The sequence below is a fragment of the Pinus tabuliformis genome, chromosome 4_2, assembly GCF_031772625.1.
Source record: "Pinus tabuliformis cultivar Carrire ecotype Pingquan chromosome 4_2, CPIR1, whole genome shotgun sequence".
In the NCBI taxonomy this organism is placed as follows: Eukaryota; Viridiplantae; Streptophyta; class Pinopsida; order Pinales; family Pinaceae; genus Pinus; species Pinus tabuliformis.
In genome coordinates this window covers 1170020810-1170029794 of record NC_142304.1, presented here as the reverse complement: position 1 = coordinate 1170029794, position 8985 = coordinate 1170020810, and the positions used below count along the sequence as shown (strand labels likewise).

The window sequence follows — 8985 nt, the reverse complement described above, 5'->3', positions numbered from 1 at the left end:
GTTAAGAAATGGTTTTATTGAGCTTTAAATCTAGATCAATCCCATAGCTCGATTGTGTTTTAAGGCTCGATTGAGCCACCCTTTTTACTTTCATTCCCAAGATGCATTTGCAAGGAATTGCAAAAAAATGGCTCCATTGAGCCCCTATCCTTGGGTTACATAGGATCTTGATCGAGAATTTGTTTTAATGCTCGATTGAGAAATCTTTAAGCCCTCAAATAGTTCGTTCAAGAGCTTAGATATTATTCGATCGAGCGCTTAAAAAGGCTTAATCGAGTTGTTTTTTTATTACCCACATGGCGCACTCGCTTGCAGCAAAAGTGTAGCCCAAATCCATGCATATACCCTTAAATTAATTAATAACTTGAAAATCCACATGAAAGTGATCAAGAGCATCATTGAAATGATAAGACAAGATCACATATAGGTCAAAAAAGTGAAGACACATGTTTGAAGAGAATAATTTTGTGTGAAGGCTTACATTACCTTGCATCTCTGCACAAACCAATGTGTGGAGGTTTCCATTGTGTGGAGGTGCATGAAACTTCAATTAACATACAAATAAAACATTAAACCACAATTTATTTATTTAATAATGGTTTGAAGAAAAAGTGGAAAAAGTGTTGTTATCGGCCATTAGGGGAATTTTGAGGTCTAAAATGAGCCTCCTAAGAAAAATGTACAATCAAAATAAACTTTATAAGAACCAATAGGATTAAAGATGATGATGTCAACCATGGGGGATGATTCACCATTTTTTGAGAAAAAAAGTAAAAAGATTAAAAATAATAAAATAATAAAACTACTTTTTCAACTCGTATTTTAAACTTATCTCCCTAAGGTTTTACTCAAATTTTGAGCGGGAGTACTCATTGGATTTAAAATTTAATTCCTCATCCAAGTAGTACCCATGTTACATACTTTCGATTGACCCTTCTACATGAAAAATGAGAAATACATGAAAAAGCGTGATTGCAATCACATTTCTCATGTATTTCTCATTTTTCATGTAGCAGGTCCATCGAAAGTATGGAGCATGGGTACTCCTTGGATGAGGAATCAAATTCTTCATCCAACGAGTGTTTCCTCTCGAAATTTGAGTAAACCCATAGGGAGATAAGTTGAAATTACAAGTTGAAAAAATAGTTTTTCATTTTTTCCCTCTAAAATTTGATGATGTAATCTAATCTTATTTTATTATTTCCACTAATATTTTATAATTTACATAGGAGGCCCATTTTAGACCTCCAAAGTCCCCTAATGACTAATGCCAAAAGTAGAAGCAATATTCTTCATTCATTACAAAAATAACCTATTAAATATGAATACACCCATTCTACATGCTTGTGCAGAAAGCTCTGCACATCTGTGGTTGCCAGTTTGATATCCAGTTACAAGCTTTGCACATATGTAATAAAATAGTTGTACATAAGTCCCCTTCTTTCCGTTTTTCCCCCCTACCTTTCACCAAACACAATGATTGGAATTTGTTATTATTTCTATTTGATTACCATTTGTTTATAGTGGGATATACTTTTCTAAGTTTGAGCTTTGAGATCCATGAGATGTTTTTATGCCTCCTGAATCTTTTTCCATTGGTAAATTCCACTTCTATTTTTATGGTAATATGATATATCTTGATTTAGTAGCATTATGGGTAACATCCACTGATCCAAACCTATCACCTTCACCACCATTTAACTAACTTCCATGTTGAGACTATGCTTCAAAATTTGGATGAGTTTCCTTGAGGTCTTCTTTTTCATCTTCTAAATTGTTAGGGAATTTCCATCCCCTTTTCTTAAGAGATTACCTCTTTATTTTTTGGCACATTTTTTCCTTGTGTAAAACAATTATGAAAATGTCCTATATGGAAACATGTTTGGCATATGAAAGTTGTGTTCTCATAGCCTAAAACCCATGTCCAGTGAAAGTTTTCATGTTTTATAAGAAGATGACGAGGAATACCTTTGCTAAGGTCGATCTCTACACATATCCTAGAATACATTTTCTAAGGTGTTGGTCATAGAGCTCAGACCTTGCATTACACACCTAGTTCCCTAAGGTGATGGTTAGAAAGTAAGCCTAATGGTACCTAGAGAGGCTGAAAGCTTTAGCCCATCATAGTCCCACCTAGATATATTGCTCTAGTCAGGAATCTAGTTTGTGGTACAGTAAGTGCCTAAACTATTGATGGTTCATGCGTTTTGAGATATTCCATGTACTTGTATATGTATGTATGAATAGCTCCCTATTTAAGAGGGAGTGTTGAAGAATGTAACTAGGTTCGTTCTTCATAAATTGTATTTGAGTCATAATGAAATATATTTATAAAAAGAAATAAAAAGAATTTATTATTATTATGATTTCTTAAAGCAAGGGTTTCATGCTTGGGTCATCTTGTTTTAAGTCAAAGTCCCCATTGAGGACTTATAGGATTTATACTAAGTCATTAGAGTCATTGTCCATTTAAAGAGACCCTTCTTGGGATTTTGAATCATGTAAAAATATTTATTGTGTCAAATAAGGTATTTCTCACCTCCACACCAAGTCAGCCTCAAGGAGATCAATTCAGCCTCAAACAGGATAATTTGACCTCACCGGAAGCATATGTATTGGATCAGTTTTTGTTTGGAGAACACTCACACTCACAAGTTCGATATCTAAAAGGAAGAGCAGAAAAGGTGTGAAGTTGTAGAAGAAGGAGGAAAGTCATTGGAAGAAGGAAGATCAAAGTTTCAAGGTTTGTCTCTCTCTCACTCATGTGGATTTATTGGGTTATTTGTTGGAAGGAAAAAGTTTCTGCTGGGTCAAAGTTCTTGTTGGGCTAATCGTTGGGTTGACGATTTTGTTGGGCTACTACTGGGTCGAAGTTCTGCTAGATCAAAGTTTGTTTGTTGCTGCGAGTTGTTTCTACTAGGTTGAAGTTATTGCTAAAAGAATTATTACCTACAAAAGGAAGAAAGGCTTGACTTGCTGTGGAGGAAGTTTGTGTCTAGGTCAAGAGTCTTCGATTATCGTGTGAAACTATTAAATAAGAGTTTTTGAATGGGTTTTCCCCTAGAAATTGTTTTTCTCTGGTTGTTGCCCTACATCTAGTTTCTTTGATCTCTATTCTATTGTTTTCATAATGTCTTGATGAACTAAGATAAAAAAAGAACACAAGAAAGTTGATAAGAACATAAGAATATCACACATAATTATCAACATAAAGAAAATATTTCTTATTTTTTAATTTTCTAACGCCATTAACGACTAGATCATTACATCATTACATCATGACATGCTCTTTATCACAATAAAGAACATTAATCACTATTGGATCAGGTTACATAATAGAATTTAGAGAGAGAGATCATAAAAAGCAAGTAAGTCTTGAAGAAACAAAACATTTTGTCATAGACTCCCAATATTCTTCTTTTTCTTGCCATCTCCCCTTCGGGATTTATAACTTTTCTTCTTGTGATCTTGCTCGCTTATTTGTTCGTGATCACCTTGGATTCTCTCAAACTCTAGTGTGTCCATCCTTATTTGGCAACCTCTAAAAATCTGATCATAGTTTCCTTTTCATTTCTCTTGTGATCTTATCCTTCTTTGGAGGCCTCTTCATATTTCATCGTAAATACCTTTTCATTTATCTTGTGTGCCTCTTTCCCATGATTCTCGGCATTTGGTTGTTTCAACCATTCATTTTCCTTTTTCCAGTGATCTCTCGCACAACCATTTTCTGATCAAAACCTACTCAAAATTTTCCAAAATTGCTTTTCCAAAAATGGAGCACCCAATAAGATCACTATAAGGTCTAAATAAGGACAATTTTTATCAAGAAGAGAATAATTTCAATCAACTAATGTAGCTAAATGATCATGATAATGATGAAGGTTAATTTAAGGTACTACTTAGGAAGTATAGTGACATTAGATTAAGTAGTGATACACCTATGAGTTCCTTTATACTGGGAATGAAGAAGATAAAACATAAATTTGAGATATTCCTCAAAGAGAAATGTCTATTAAAGATATAGACTAGTTATTGGCGAATGTCGTAGTATTTTAAAATGACATTATAGGGGGTTATGAAAACTTGTAATTGGTTAGGGATGACAAGTGATAAAATGCGAAAATGTTCAAAGGTTTAAATGGTTAAAGATAACAATTGAAGCATAAGAATGAATGTTGAAAGAAATTTTATAACAAGGAAAATTTTAAGGAATTTTTTCTTAATGTTTAGAAACCTTGGCGAATCTTACTAGTCCCTAACATGCAAAGTTTCTAATGATTTCGTATCATTCTCTATAAAAATTTAGTGACTTTTAAGGTAAAATAATTGTATATTATAAAATGGGGGCAAATAAATTTTAGAGAAAATGGAAATTTGACGAATCATTTTTTTTGAAAAATCATGGAAAATTAGCCCACCTATGAATATTAGCCCTTAAAATTTTCCATGTTTTATAAGGAGACCTTGAGAAGGATCATGAATTTTTAATTTTGATATTGATTATTTAAGGAATGATTGTACAACCAATAACATCTTAATGATGAATTCACTAAATTTCCTTGGGGAGGGAAGAAAACATGACTAGATATTCAGGTTGAAGATGATGAGACTCACTTGAAATTTAACGATGTACTTAAATGACTTGACCTATTGTTAAATTGTCAACTTTCTACTTGAAGGAACAAGAAAAGACTATTGAAAAATACATTATAAGCTTGATGAAAACATGAAACTAATAGTATTAATAGATAACCTAGATCCTAGAGGGATGTTGAATAAGTGTATTTCATCATTAGTATTCATTTTTTATATAAGAAAATGAGATTGATTTTCCTGATGAATCATGATAAGAATGCTATAGCGTATCATTGATCTCTATTTGATAAGTATGATTCTCATATTTATGATTATATGATATGAGGATATATTGACATGTGCTTCCAGTTATTATGATGGTATTTTAGGATGTGAAGCGTGTGGTTAAAGAATTCATATATTATGACATGCATGAGCATGAAGTTTTTACTATTCAAAATGTTTTGATAACAATGATTTTGTATTTTTGTCATGGCATACAAGAGTTGGCATGTGAATTATTTTATTATGATGTTATAATGAATGCATTGGCTACATGTTGAGATGTGGTGATTCACACGAATTCCACAAACGAACCGAGAGGGAAGATTTATTTGATGATCTGGTGGGAGCCCATACCTATGAGGGAGAATGTGTAAACCATATGGGTTGGGGAAAAACTAAATCAACACAACATATGCCAATTTGTTTTCTTGTATGACTCTTGATGTATAGCTCTTGAGGAGCTATGGGACCATCTTGAGGAGGCCGAGTGCCTAGAATTGGATTGGGATGCCAAAGTACATACGTGGTGTAAGGACTTCGATTCCTGAGGCTATGTACCTTAGTTGGTTCTAGAGGGAGTTGGGCCAATGTTGTGATATGTCGAGCATCATTCAATACTAGACCGAATGCCTGCCTTGGGGCAAATGAGGTCTAAGGCCCTATGTGAGTCTTGGTGCCATGATATAAACTAAAGAGGTTGTATTCCTAATTCCGAAAGTTGGGAAAGAGGCTTTAGATTCCTCTGGTTTTCCCCATATTGTAATGTAGCTTTTGATTCTTGTTGGTATACTAGTTCATCAGAGGGTGTTAGGCAAACATGGGGTAATAAATAAATCAAATAATAAATGAATATATTAACTTTGGGATGAATTTTCTTAAAGAGGGGTAGCATGTAATGCGGTGTATTAATAATATCAATAATAATAATAATAATAATAAATGAAATACTAATAATACATAAATAAATAAAATAACAAATAACGAAGAAAGATAATAATAGACTAAGATTTTGAATATATATAAAGAAATAAAAGTCACCATGATGACACATCTATATTGTGCACATTCGGATATTTTTTCAATCCCCTTACATATTGAGGAGGACTAATAGATGCATTGAAGAAGATAAGGATCTCAATTGTCTTAGTTCACATATAAATGTGGGCTTGCTTTGCACAAATGAATCTCCTCAAGGACGACGCTGGGCATTCTAAGCACATTGCAAAACATTAGAGACACTTTATTGGGCTCTACTTCAATTCCCAAATTCCAATCAAATCTAACACATTTGTTGTGTAGTACAAGTACTACTATCAACAAAATTTGTGAAGGCCAAAGTTCTTCCACATCTTAGTCCATTCTAGCAAAGTGGTAGTTATTTAACTAAACTATGAAGTAATTTGAGTCTTATTTCCATAAATATTTGTTATTAATTCTATGCAGATGTGAAAAATAGAATTAGATTCACTATGAATGGTGTTTTAAAAATGTCTTTATGATTATAAAATTTCTTATCCTATCTTTAAAAAAAATTATATTCAATATCTTTTACATCTATACTTTTCTGGTATTAAATACATAAGGAATTTTTTATTTCTTTCAAATGATTAAAATATAGAAATATATTTTAGTTCTAGAAATTATTGAAGAAAATATCACAATGAATATAATTCTAATAGATGAATATAACTACTGTTTTTTATGATTTATGATTTGGGTATGAAACTAGAATTGTTATGATTTATGATTATCATAGAGACAACCATACCCTATTAAAGAGGTTGTGTATCTTGCAACATACACTAGTAATAGAGTAAAAGGTTGGGTGTTATTATCCTACTGTGAAACATGTGATAAGCCCATGTGATAAGACCTTTCCCTGAAAAGTGTGGAGTTAGGCAGCAACAAACAAACCTTTACATATTAAACATTCCTCCATTTTCCAACAATCTATTTTGATACTAGATACCCTGATTCAAGGCCACGTTAGTTTTGTTAGTTCTGATTAAAGAGTCCTAAATTATCAAAGGCATCCTAAATTATCAAAGCCATGATCGATTCTTGAAAATTGTCATTGATAATGGATGTTAGAGCAGTGGTAGTTCTATTTTTATAAATTTTTGTAGATTCATGTTGTGTGGGTATTCTTCAAAGAAACCAAGCACTCCCTAGTATGGTGACAGCTATTCCATTTGGAGATTTTGCATAAAGAACGTTTCAGTGAAGCAAAGGCTGTGGAGGATCTTTGAAGAATGTGATGACGATGCACACTATAACTTCAACTTTACTCTACTGTAAATCATCATATTATTCCTATATGAATCACAATATTGTATCCATTTAAGACCTCAAATAAATCGAGTGTCGTATAGGCAAATTGTATTAGGAGATGTTTTCGCATTCCCACTATACTTAAGTTGATATTTTTTTAATCTCGTTGACCAACATTGTGGTCAATTATTGGACTTTGACCAACATTGTGGTCCTTTATTGGACTTTTGCACGTTAACAAAATTATCTTATTTTATCTACTTCTGCAAACAATTGTAGGCTTTGATTAATTTATCTACTTCTGCAAACAATTGTAGGCTTTGAAACCTATTGATACAATTGTAGGCTTTGATTATTTTATCTACTTCTGCAAACAATTGTAGGCTTTGAAACCTATTGATAATGAGACTTGTTGATTATTGATAATGAGACTTGTTGATTACATAACCCACATGGAAGACTTTGCAACCAACTTCTTGTTGTTGATACCGTCGAACTGAAGGAATTGGGCGCTCTGACAGCAGATTGAGGTGTTTGAACCATCAAAGAAGACTTGCACGGTTTCACTTGAAGATCTTGGTGTTATGCTCCTTCAAAAAGAGCAGCGCATTTATAGATTCAAAACAAATGTTTTGATCAGATGCTTACTATGAAGACAAACAAGAAGGAAGGGAATTTGAACAATGTAATTTAAAAGGAGGAAATTCACAGTCCAGAGAATCTTGAAGGAGGACATTTTCACAAAATAACTATGAACACAAGTGCAAACGAAATAGGAATATCATGACTAGGAGAAGATGTTGGTTTGCGCCATCTAAGATGGGGTATATCATGTTTAGAGGTGCCGGGACTGCAGTATATTTGTGTTATTTGTTGTGCAAGTTTGGTATAAGTGAAAATTTAGATTGTATATACAATTCAGCATGGCGAGAACTTACCTGAAAGTTAGAAGCTGAGAAAGACAAATTTCAGCGGCCATATCCCATGCATCCCTGTAAAGGAAAACACAATAAGAACCTCAATCAACAAACCATTTAGACATGAACAATAATAATGATAAAAGTAAGATTTCGAAAACATATTACCACATGGGAATCATGTTGATGAGTAGGGTGGAAAAGAAAGGGGAGAACAGTTCGCAATCCCCAATCAAGAAATTTCAGAAGAGACTTGCAACTTCTAAAACAGTTCATGAAAATAATAAGCATTTCCTTAATGGTAACCAAAATGCAGAGCTCATTACCACGAGATAACTATCCAATTCAATAGTGTCAGTCACTGCTGTAGGTATCCAATTCACCTATGCTAAAATTGGTTTCCGTTCATTTTTTCTTCCAAGTATAATGAGCGTAGATAGAACCTGTAACTGCCAGAAAGATGAACACACAAAACCAGAACCTGTAACTGCTAGAAAGTTAAACACACAAAACCAAAAAAATGCTCGAAAAAATGCTGATGGAAATAAAACACACAGGGAATTTGGTAGCACAGAAATTCTGTTATCTACACCTGTCCATCCGAATGCTTTGGGTAAATGGACAATGCACGATGAAAGACAAGTGTTAATGTATATAGCACATAGCGTGACATGTGATGGGCACGTGGTAATGGATACATGGGCTCCCATATGTAATGGATACATGGCATACCTCATTATGTGTCACAACATCCATTCCATTCCAATTCAATAGTGTCAGTCACTGCTGTAGGTATCCAATTCAACTATGCTAAAAGTGGCTTCCGTATCATTAGCATCACAGTGAATCTCCAAGTATCCTATCAATCATGACTAGGAGAAGATGTTGGTTTGCACCATCTAAGATAGGGGATATCATGTTTGGAGGTGACGGGACT

General features: G+C 33.5%; 1 long non-coding RNA gene across 1 annotated transcript; it reads right to left on the bottom strand.

The window, feature by feature from the left end:
• Positions 1-7430: 7430 nt before the first annotated feature.
• LOC149173830 (uncharacterized) lies at positions 7431-8530 on the bottom strand. Its single transcript, XR_016259707.1, has 3 exons — positions 8375-8530; positions 8070-8123; positions 7431-7721 (listed from the first exon to the last, which is right to left on the bottom strand). It is a non-coding gene; the product is annotated as an uncharacterized LOC149173830 (long non-coding RNA).
• Between the last annotated feature and the right edge of the window lie 455 nt (positions 8531-8985).